This window comes from Rhinoderma darwinii, chromosome 4 (assembly GCF_050947455.1).
Source record: "Rhinoderma darwinii isolate aRhiDar2 chromosome 4, aRhiDar2.hap1, whole genome shotgun sequence".
NCBI classification, from domain to species: Eukaryota; Metazoa; Chordata; class Amphibia; order Anura; family Rhinodermatidae; genus Rhinoderma; species Rhinoderma darwinii.
Window position 1 is genome coordinate 367821172 of NC_134690.1, and position 12890 is coordinate 367834061.

The following is a 12890-nucleotide window of genomic DNA, read 5'->3' on the forward strand; positions in this document are numbered from 1 at the left end:
GGAAATCAAACATGGCGAATAGGCATGTGAGGCTGAGAGCCCCCCTACATATTCGATTTATGCCGTATTCTGCTGAGAGTAGTCTAATGTGCATAGTCGGCTATAGTGTCCCTTTTCTAACTCTATAGGGTCATGTCCTTATACTGTAATATTTCAATGAACTTGCCTAAAAAAAATAAAAATAAAACTAACAAATTAACCCATAACAGAAATTATTAAAGGGGTTGTCCACGACTGGACAACTGATGACCAACCGACCGGTATATGATCGGTGGGGGTTAAACACCCGTACCCTGCACCAATCAGCTGCTTCGGCTGCCTCCGGGCATTGGACGTCCATGACGGAAGCAGAAGGCTCTGGTCACGGGATAGCGCCCGAGCTGAAGTACTGCAGAACGGCCGCTATGCAGTGGTCGGAGCCATCTGCTTCCGGCTCCAACTGCTGCATACCCTTCAAAACAGACGGGCATGCTGATTGGTGCGGGTTCTGGGTGTCGGACCCGCACCGATCATATAATGATGACCTATCCTGTGAATATCATTGCCCGGTCGTGGACAACACCTTTTGAAGATGTGGCCAATTTTTTATACATATTGTCAATCATTTACCGACATCCAGTTTTTTTCTACTGATTAATCAGATTTCTATTGATTTGTGTCTGATGGTTTGGATACCATAAAATCAATGATTACCGATATGGGGGATCATTACTGGTTGTATCATACACATCTTTGGCCAGCTCCACACACTCGGCTCTTTTGGCAATTAAATAGTTAGCCCTATCTGCACATTTCTACAGTAGCATTGAGATTAAACAAGCAATATGCAGAATAGAAATCTATCTTGTTTTTTTGTGATTTATCACAATGATAATAAAATGTGTCAAAAAGTACAATCTTTGGCCAAGTTCCTAGAAATAATTTCCACCCTATTGTTGCTTAGTGCTCCTATTGAATGTGGCACTGAATATCCTGAGATAATAAATGCGAGTCTTTGTCTACAATGCATACAATTTATATTTTATTTTTATATTACTTTTCTTTTTTCTTTCAATGGGTTCCACAGCTGTCAATATGGAAGATGGAGCAGAACACAAAACACTCAAATGACAGGAAGACTAATAATTAGCACTAATACAAAAAGACAAAATTAGGACAACCTGCATTGTTAAAGTTTTCTCCATTATCGATCAGAGTGATTACAGAACAAGTATGGGGCTATGACATTGAGCGGGGAAACGGGTATTTATATAGGGTATGTATATATGTTTTTGCTCACCATAGTGCAAACATAAATATATTCCTACATCTAATAGTGCTATTGAGATTAGTGCCCTTTTATATTTCAGCACTATTACTGTACTTTTTCCGGTTTATCTATCGTGTCTTTTGTTTCCCAGTCTTCAGCCCCATATCCTCCATTTGGCTTTAATTTTTGACGCTTATCTCTGGTGGAATGGATTGGTTGGAAAAAAAAAATCTGTGCTTAATACAAAAAGCCTGTACAGTATAAGTGCTACAGTTCAGCTGGCCATACACATTAGATGTATGTCGGCCGCACCCGCCGATTCCCACAGGCGCGGCCGACCATCTAATGTGTATTGGGGCGTCCGGACTCTTCCCCCGACGGCAGACTTGGAAACATGCCTGATCCTTTGGTTCATAAGGAGATAGGTCACTGCCAGAAGAGCCTTTCAACAGCTTTCTCCCTTCATCATGATGAAAACACATGCACGGTTGGCTGAGCCAAGTGTACATCTGTATGGGGGAGTCAGGAGGGAAAGCTGTCGGCCGGACGATCAATCAGCCAACAGTTATCTTAAGTGTATGGCCAGCTTTCTATATTACAGAGTCACAGGTACTCTGTGTGCTGCCATATAGTGCCTTTGCTTAAAGGTGAGAATACAGTTCCATACAAAGTTTCTAGGGGAGAGTACCCATATAATAGAACATGCCTCTCTATGACAATATAAAATTGGAGCCACATGAAAGTACAGTATGGACCCATAGCAGGCATTCAACGCCATATTACGGATCCATAATATGGCTGTGTTCATGAGGTCTTAAGATTCTTGTTTCTCAAGACGGCAGCCCTCAACCAAGACTCTGCCCGGTCCTATTGCTATTAGATTGTCAGTTGATATCAACAGGATCTGTAAAAAAGAAAAATAAATCTAATGTCTATAAAAAGCCTAAAGGGGTCAAATAACATCAGACATTTAAAGCTACAAAAATATTAACAATGTAAATTTTTCCCCATACTGGAAGTTATCCTAAACAGATTGACAACACAGGTGTGAAGATTATCAGATTATCTGAATTAGCATCTATAGGTATGGCCAATTTTCAGTTTCTATGTTAGTAGTTAAATGAGCACTAAAATTGGTGGAGAATCCCGATATACACAGCCGAAATCCAGGCCTCGTTCATCCATAGAGGTTGTGTATAGATGTGCGTGCTTCTCGTCTCCCCTCTTTTGTATTGTCATTTTTTTCAATTTTTTAACTGCTTCATCTAGAGTAAATTATTATTCGTTTTAATTTCTATATACAATTTTTACAACCTATTTCTGATAAGTAACATAACATTCACGTAGACGTTGACTCTTTTTTTTATTTTTTTATTTTTTTAAGTTTAACAGAAGTCAATATTGACTTTTATTTTAGGTTTGCCGATACCTAAATGACTTTAGAGTCTTCAAGGGTTTCTTCACTATAGGGTGCCCTTGAGTAAACTTCAAAGTATTATTATACCCTTGATAGACTGCAGGAGAACCCTGTTCCTGACAAATAAGGGATTGTACTTTGAAGTCATCTTGAGAATTGTGGTCATTAGAGATGTCCAGCGGCCTGAGAGTTGGAGGGTGTTTACACTGGATAACTAAAAGTTCAACTTTTTTCTTATTTTAAAGGACTGAATGCCCCTACATTATCATTAACTACGGTACTTGCCAGCAATGAAATGGGGCAGGCTAGAGATGAAATAGGTTTTATGGCTTTCTGCATGTACTGTCCATAGCTCTCAGAGGAACATGCAGCAATTTGGTGTGTACAGAGATTCAATGTCTTAGGTTGAATACACTTTTTCAGGCGGTCTTGTAGTGGAAGCTGTATATTATACAAAAGAAAGGAAGAGCCATGTCTACCACCCAAGTCACACAGCCAGAGATATTAACATAATTAGAAAACACAAACCTCATGGCCGTGCATTACAATGGAGCAATAGGTGGAGCATGTTTATTGCAGTGTGGATTGACTACAAGTCATTTACATAATAATAATGTCTGCTATAATCACTCTACTGTGGAAGTTATTGATTAGACAGTACAGACGGTTGCCCCTCGGCAACCATCATTTGTTTTTTAATAAACATAGCAGCATAGGTCAAGACAAGGGAGGCTACTGATCAAGAAAACAGCTTCTATACACATCCCCTGTCCATGGCCGTGATCTCCTCTCCTTATAAAGTGTAAATTAAATATTATTGTACGTTTATATTTCAAGTTATTTAGAACCCCCTTTAAACACCTGAATAGCTCCATATGTTTTACCAAGTCATTTTTGAAAGTTTAGAGAACTTTTTAACAGAATCACACGGACTATGTGTCCATAACCAAGCCTAATATTTATTCATGACACATAATAGAGGTTTACGCAGGTTCCATTTAAAATGATAATATAATAAAAAGACAAACATTACAATTCGTCCATGTTGTTGTTTGTGATGACTCGGAGTATATTCTCACTGGGTGGGTTTTTAATGTTAATTCCCTGCTCCTTGGAAAGCTACCATAATAAGTATGTGCTTGTAATCCAAGGTGAAAAATATGGCTAAAGAGTTTTGCAGCTGCACTAGTGTTTTTGGAAAGGGTCATGCCACACACAGTGGAGTTAGGCCTCCTTCATACACAGGGTTTTTGTCTGATGTTTTAAAACGACATGAAAAAACACATGTTAAAAACGCAAAAAAAAGTTTTTTTAAATATGTAACCAACTTTATTTATGGTGTTTTTTTGCATGGGTTTTGGGTGGCTTTTTTAATTTTATAATATTTTAAACATGCGGTTTTTCCTGGCGGTTTTCAAGTACTATAGAGAAGCCTAAGGAAAAATGCAAGTTAAAAAATGCCGTACCCAAAGCTTGCTGCGTTTTGAAAAAAAATTACACTGAACTTTAAAGACTCCAAAAACGAAATGCTGTTTATGTAGACTTTTCAATATTTCACTATAACAACTGGCAACAGTACTCTTGATCTAAAAAACGCAGAGAAAAATACCAACAAAAACATTAAAACTCTGCAAAACACGGTGTGTGATCCCAACCTTATAAAGCCTCAGTGAAGTAGAGCCACTGTAGAGGACAATGATGTGCCTTAAACTGTAATTATAGCAGAATTGCTGTAGATTTAATGGTGATCCATATTGCAGGACTGTTCATTGTTATCTCTCATAGGTGTTCGATTATTGCAATATATGGGGTATAAGGTCTTAAAGGGGTTTTCCAACTTCTGACAACTGATGACCCATCCACCGGATAGGTCATCAGTACATGATCTGTGGGGGTCTCCACACCCGGGCCCCGAACAGATCAGCTGGTCCGGTGCCTTTGTGCATCGGTTGTACAAGGCTGAAGCAGTTCGCTCCGGCCACAGAATAGCGACCGAGCTGCAGTACTGCAGCTCTGCTCCTATTCAAGTGAATAGGAGCCGACCGGCAGTTCTGCAGCACGGCCGCTATGTTATGTACGGAGCCAACTGCTTCAGGGCTCCGTACATAGCATTATGTGTCACAAGATCCGGTGCCCGCAGGCTACCAGAGCGGCTTATCGGTGCCGGGTCCGGGTGTCAGACCCGCACCGATGACATACTGATGACCTATCGGGACGAGCACTCGTTCCCGCACATTTCCATCATCTCGGCAGTACAACTCCCTGTATACACAGGGAGATGTGTTGCCGACAGCAATAATATTTTATGCTGCTTAAACGATACGACCAGCAGATGAACGAGCATTTGCTCGTTCATTGGTTGATCGTTGCCCTGTTTACACAGTGCAATGATCGGGAATGATCCTTCATATGCCCGATCATTGGCCCGTGTATGCCCGATCGTTGGCCCGTGCAAACAGGGCATCGATCAGTTGATGAACGAGCAAACGTTAATCAGCTGATCGTATCGTTTAGGCAGCATAAAATATCGCTGGCTCATATGTCCGATCATTGCCCCGTTTGCCCGATCATTGGCCCATGTAAAAGGGCCTTTACTTTACGGAGGTGTTAAAGACCCAGAGACTTCCTGAGTTATAGTTTGGGAACCTTCTAAATTTTATTCCCAATATGGAAGCACTTTAGATATTTGGTCATTCAGCTGTATGGATTAATATTTCTTTTTCTGACATTTATAAGGAAGGGGCGGTGGGTCAAATACTCCATGCCTGCCAAATAAAATCTTCCAAAACCTTTCAGCAAGTAAATAGAAATTCCACTGGTACACTTCACTAAGAAACTAAATTACTCTGCGAACTAAATCTTTCAAGAGTGATTTCCTCCATGTGTTTTTCAGCTTTTCCGGGTACATAAAACCTGTCTGTTTGCAGTCATATAAAGGATGTCCTTTACTCAGGAGGGCTGTGATTGTGTTTATTTATGTGTGTCCCGGCACCAGCGGTGACATAAACTTTAAAGGGAGTCTGATGACTTCTCCTAAAACTTCAAGTGTCAAAGGCCTTCAAACATGAACATGGGATTTACTTTACGCTCCTCTGCATATAGAAAAACTGACTTTATATTCTTTTTTTTTATTACATTATATTTGGGGTAAATAATAAAAAAAAAAAGACAGGAATTGATACTGTGTGTATGTATCACTAGCACTGCAAATATTCTCTTGTATTCTGCAATGTACATTTCCATAAGAAATATTTTTTCAATACCTATGTTAAACCATCATAGAAAATCATCATGACTTCATAATTGTGCCAATCATCGATTCATTCATCTTTATATACTGACAAACTCCACTCTGCCACAACGAATAGTAAAAAAGAAAATCATAGTAATACTGTTAAGGCTTTATTTACATGGAGTCATTCTGGCACTTATTTAATAGAAATCCTCATAATCATAAGGTGTAATGAACTAGAGCCCCTACTGTGCAATATTACGGAGCCTTAAGTTGGCCATACACATTAGATGTATGTCAGCCAAACCCGCCAACTTCGGCGGCACCAGCCAACTATCCAATGTGTAGGGCGGGGGAGAAGGAGGGCATGTAGAATTTCACCATGCCTGATACTTTTGTTTGTTATTAGATAAGCCGCTGATGGACGAGTCTAGCTTCAGCTTTCTCCCCGAGAACACATGCACGCTTGGCTGATCCGAGCGTGCATGTGTATTGGGGCATCGGGAGGAATAGCTGTCGGCAGAATGAGCGTTCAGCTGACAACTATCTAAAATGTAGGGCCAGCTTGAGGTGTACTGTGGTATGGCGCCTCCAAATTAAGCAGGTATTCTCGACCAGAAGCATAGCGCAACATATTCTGCAGCGCAGTACAGAGATTTAGTGCTTGGGGACATTACCTGCTTTCTTGCTTACCTCAAAATAATAGTTCTTACCTTATTATGGGTAATATGTGTGGTTCTTATTTTAATTTATAATTTAAATGTGTGTAGTAAAGTCCTATTTTTTTTTTTCTTTTATCATATTATGGTCTTTTAAAGTGAAAGGTTTCTTAATAATACAGGGTCCGGACACTCAATCATGTGGAGCTTACAAAGTGCTCACTCCTTTTCCTGTGTCAATGTGTTCTCCATCTGGTAACATCTCCTGGCATTCATATTCATTTCGCCCCCTAGGAGACACTGGTGTGTGCTTGGATCTAGCCTTATGTTCTATCCATTAGGGAATATGATACAGTATGTGTGCAGTGAGGCATATAGTAAAGACTCAAAACATCAATTATTGCTACTCCATGACATTTCACAGTTGAACTTTGGTATCCGTCCATATCGTTGTCACATATTCTATGGTTGGTTGGAGCAATATATCTTTTATAGGTTCTGTATCGGTCCAATCACAATAAAGAGCCGCACACTGCATTTAGCTTTTTTTGACAACGGCTAATTTACCAATTCCAGACTTATTGTTCATGATTCTGTTGTATTTCTCAAACAGTCATTTACCTTGTGTGAATGAGGCCGTTCTGTATATAAGCACATTTATTAGGCTGAAAACCTAAGATATGAAAGTACAGATCCAAAAGTGAAGTTTTTTTTTACTGATTCCAGTATTCGGATTCCAGTCTTAGCAAAAATCAAATATGCGTAGTTTTATTAAACTCAAGCACACGAGTAATTTATTTTAATTTTTTTTGGGTTGTTTTTTTTATATGGGTATGGCACATGTAGTATAGTATAGTACTATATATTCTTATATCTTTATCTTTCATATATTGAATTCCTTATTATACATGTACAGTATGTATCTCTCTCTCTCTCTCTCTATATATATATATATATATATATATATATATATATATAGCAGATATAAAAAAATGGCGACAGCACCCTGCAACACTAATGCCACCTAAACCACTAAATATAAATAGATATGCACTAAAGCTCAATCTACCTACAAATAGGGAGGTTCTTAGTGCACATTTTGATCAAAAAGTGTTAGCCCACCTGCCACGACAAGGCGACCTCTGTAAGGTGGGAACCTACGCTGCACATACACCCAGAACTGGGACTAAGCCTACATATATACCTGGGGATGGTAGGATCCAGCATTGAACTGATTAAAATCACCCAGGGCAGAGTGGGAGGAGTGCAAGAACAACAAGTGGAGGCAGTCACTAACCCCACATATATGGATCCCATAAACACAACAAAAATTGAACAGCATATTCCAACTAAATGATACAAAATATATACATATATATGTGTATGTATATATATATATCTCAAACATAGGCGGGCATATGCCATTTGGTTAGGGTATGCCTAGTGAGAGTGGGGGGATAGAGTGTGGTTTACCTAGCACCACGCACGTTTTCTCTCACCAGGCCATATCGATCAAAAAAAAGGAAGTCGTAAAAAAAATATATATATTTATAGGTATAAGGCTCTGCCTGGGCACACCGGGAACACACTGTATGCATGCCTATGGCAGTAAAGTGATTTTCTAGTCCTCTCTTTGGGTGTTAAATCCCCTAGTGGGACAAACAAACAAGTAAAAATTAAATCTTTTTTAGGAATGTAGAAACAAAAATATTAAAAGTTAAACATAATTGGTATTGCCACGTCTGTAAAAGTCTGAACTATTCTAATATAACTATGTTTATCCCACACGGTGAACACCAAAAGTGCTGTGTTTTGGTCACCTTGCCTTAAAAATTCACATGCACCCTAGAATGGTATAAATAAAAACTACAGCTTGCTTTGCAAAAAATAAGCCCCCAGCTCCATTGACGGACAAATAAGTTATTGGTCTCAGAATATGGCGACACAGAACAATTTTTTTGTTATTGTTTTTTTTTAAGCATATAGCTTTTATTTAGTAAAAGCAGCAATATGTAATAAATTTGGTATTGCCGTATTAATATTGACCTGCAGAATAAAGTTAACAGCAGTCCGTTTTACAGCAGGGTGAACGTAGTAAGTAAACAAAAACAAAAAAAAAGAAATTTTCTCTTATTTTTGTTTTCTTACTTCATCCTACAAAATTATTTTTCCGTTTCTTAGTACATTTTAAATAGTACCATTAGAAACGACAACTTGCCCTGAAAGAAAGAAAAAACCCTCACATGGGTTAAGGCTCTTAGAATACAGGTTTCTTTGTTTTTTCTTTGCGGAGGGCCACTTTATAGGACAGCTCAATCTGCTGCGCTTTCATAAACCGTAAAAATAAAAAAAAGTATGCTGACAAATGCCATCCCGACAGTGGGCAAAAGGACACTCTTTTGGCCTCCATTGGGTGAATAGGGGCCTATGGCTACATTTGGCATATGCACTGGGAGCTTTCCTGGCGCATGCTCCAAATATCTTCACATCACACTAAGTTATTCAAAAGCCCAAAATCATGCACTTCAGGTTTTATGTAAATGATTTCCTCAGAAATCCAGTGGTGTTTGCTGTTTTGTCTACTCGGTGCCTTCCCTTTGAAGTTGAAAATCCAATAAGGAAAATGTGTGCAGTGAAGGCTGCTGCTCTCTTTTAATTCTCCATTGTAATTCAGAGACCTTTTTCCTTCTTCCTTACTCACTGAGGCAGAATTATCTGTGTTAAGAAAAAGTCTCAGAGGATTAACAAAAATGAAAGTCTTTCTTGAGGACTGTTGCCAGTTGTGCCTGCGGTCTCGGTGGGCTCCTTGGTCACATGACATTCCTCATACATAGCAGGGTGCAGCCTGAGCAAACAGCCTGTGCCAACTCCCCCGCCCTACTCCTCAAAAGAAAACCTCAAACTTTAGAAATCCCAAATATCCTATTAAAAGTGTAACATACCAAACTTTATACTACGTGGATTCGAAAATGAAACCTAAAGTTTGTCTTAAAGGGGATTAGCAAAAATTGTCTGAAACAGGCTGTCTATTGTGTTCCTCAATTGGATTATGACAGAAAATCCAGAAAATTGTCTGCCCCATGATCAGCACTTTCTCACCTACTTCCAGTTCTCACACTATTTAGAATAATTTACACATTTTTATGTATTCTATTTGCAAGCACAGTCTTTTTTAGGTTTCTTTCAGCAAAAGGCAGCAGTCCTATATTACTGCAGGGTTATTGCTATTTGTTCCCCATGTTTAAAAATGTTGGCAAATGTATTCTTCATGATAGTTATACTATATACTTCTACGTAATACTGAACCTACCAAGAGTAGCACTCGTAGGATTGGTGGGATGAAGGAGTGTTTGTTGTGCACCCAAATAAAGTACCTCTGTAAGAGCCCATAATCTGACACGATTCGATTGGACTTTTCACAACGGGGTCCATGAAATCTAGGGTCTAATACTTTTTTTGGGTTGATTCACATATGATGCATAAATCCTTAAGCTGGCCATACACATTAGACAATTGGATTCCAACATGCCTGATCTTTGGTCCTTCCAGGAAATTAGAGCTGCCAGAGGTCTCTGTGAGAGCTTATCCCCAGAAGTAAACATGCATGCTTGGTCAATGCAAAGATTCTTGTTTATGGGGGAGTCTCGGCGATAGCTCATGCTTATTTGGCCAACAGCTATCTTAGGTCTCATTGGGGTATTGTACCCTTGTTTAACTGTCTGTATTCTGGATGTAATACCCCTGTACTTCTAATAAACTGAATTTAGATCTACAGGGATCTATGATTTTACATCCGGAATACGGACAAGTGAGGCCTAATGTGTATGGCCAGCAATTCTGAAAAAAATGACCTGCGCCATTATAACAAAAAGAGTTTGTAACTATGGAGTAGGATTGCGCAATAGTATCCTCTTGTGGTCCCAAGAAACCCCTGTCCAACATAAGGACTTTCATTGAGAAATGTAGTGTATGTGCCGTATAGCGTATATATAGACTATGCCTCAATTGCTTTGGTTTTAGAAAAATTAACAAATTTCAGTACTAAATGTATTTTTACCTTATTAGTAAGCCATGTAAAGTTTTTATTAGGGCCCCCTCACATCACGTTTATTCCTTACGTTTAGCATGTACGTGAGAAAGCTACCGGATACATGCTAAACTTTAACATAGGGCTCCACTAGCCCGGCAGAGGCCAAAAGGACACTCTTCAGTATCGTTTTTTTTCAGTAAGGAATAGCATCGTAGACTACTATTCCATATAACAGAATCCTGTATAAAATGTATACCCTAAATATACAATTTTTTTAACATAGGAGAATATGATGACATAAGCACAAACCATAGTCTATGGATGAAGGATGGAATAAACTGATGCCTAATATTGGCATATGTCACACACTATAATGGCATTCGTTTTAACGGATACGTCATGAACACTCATGACCCCAGTTCATGATGTATCCGTTTAATGATTCCATTATAGTTTATAGTGATGGATGCCACTGTAAGGCTATGTACACACTTGCCAAGATATCTTATTCACACGCTGTGTAAAAATTCCCCATAGAAAACATTCATAAATTGACCTGCGGTGCGGATTTCAAATCCACAGCATGTCAATTTATGTTGTGTGTTCGATGCAGATTTTTTTATTGCATATATTCTCCCTATTGAATTAAATGGGGAAGTTAAATTCTGCAGCAAATGATAATTATTGCAGAATTTGCTGTGAATACGCTGTGTATTCACACCAAATTCCGCAAAATTCACTTCTAATGGCGCGCATATTGCAACGGGTCCCAGCTACTCTGGCCGGTGTGGGCATAGGCTGCCTCCTGTGATGACGTTTCATCACATGTGACTGCTTCCAATCAGACTTCAGCCATCACTTGTGATGAAACGTCATCACAGGAGGCAGCATAGAGGCACACCGGACAGAAAAGCAATGACAAGTTGCGAAGGGAGTGCCAGAAGAAGTATTGTGGTTTTTTTTTCTGTCTGTCCTTTTACGCAGCAGTCAATCCGCCCGAATATGTGTAGACCATTTGGTGCGACTATTTGGCCGGTTTTCCCTGCGTGTTGTTGGTCTGATATGTTTCAGACTTATTGGCAGCATATCCACCCTGTGTGATCATACATTCAGGCATCCATCACAACTTACGTTTAACGTATACGTCGGAATAAACGTGATGTGAAGAAGGCCTAGAAGTACAAGTTTTAACATGCACCTGGGTCATCCACATTGTCTATTAAATGACCTCCGTTAATGGTCAGAAGATTATAGAAATTACCAGTTACTCAGGTGTGCAGTTTGTCGGCTTCCCAATTACATCCAAACAAAGAATGGTCACATCCCTGCAGGCTACATGGAGGCCTAGCCGCATTGTCCTGAACTGTAGGAAAACCCCAGGGGATTAAATAAACAATGTAAAGGTGCCGAAATTGAGAGTAGCTACTGGCGTGTCCATGTATATTATAACAGATTTACTAGACCAATACTTTATAACCAGTCTTATGCTTCATCTTGTAACAATTACTATAATATTAGACACATCTCATGGGATTTTGTCACAATTTATCCAGTTTTGTCTGGCGGAAACAACCAAATTTCTAATAAGAGGCTGGAAATTATATCATCATGGGCACTATTGTGCACTTTTCAACATGAAGGAAAATAATCTTTCTGTTCTCTGAAGGATCAGAGCCCCACTGCATTACCTCCAACACGTCTAACCAACCATGGAGACATCTCACCAAGTATGGTCAACTTTATATATCTGTTTATTTGATTGTAACTTTTTGGTGGAATGTGTTGTCCTGATAAAACACCAATTTTATTTTCCTTACGCATTTTTACCTATTTTACATGCAGATTTTATTAGGTAAAGTTTATATTGTGATGCATGGTGGCGGTGTTCATTATCTGTTATATAAGAGAAGACTTTGGGAGGCACAATGCTTATTTGCTGTATAAAGCTTCACAGTGTTTCCTTGATATCATTAATTTCCAGCTGGTTTTATCTGTCACCAGGCTGCGATGCATGTTAAGAAACATTAGTGGCCTACCTTAACACGCACCTATGGGAGGTTCATGAGAGATCTACAGAACGCTCATTCAGCTATCTGTTTATTCTGTGATGTCTGGCCAAATGCTTAACGCGCCAGTTAGAAGCTGCTGCAAATCGTCCTGAACTATTCCAATGGGTATTGGAGAAATAATTAGATTGTACCAGGTCACAGCTGCCTTAGAATACTAAAAGCTTGTAAAATGCTGTGATAAACTAGTTTTTCTTTGATATGTTTATCGGAGACGTTTTCTTGTTTAGTCTCTCA

The 12890-nt window shown here is 39.1% G+C and overlaps 1 protein-coding gene across 1 annotated transcript in view; it reads left to right on the top strand.

The window, feature by feature from the left end:
* MACROD2 (mono-ADP ribosylhydrolase 2) overlaps positions 1–12890 on the top strand; it is a 1597693-nt gene that overhangs the window by 367212 nt on the left and 1217591 nt on the right. The window lies entirely within an intron of this gene.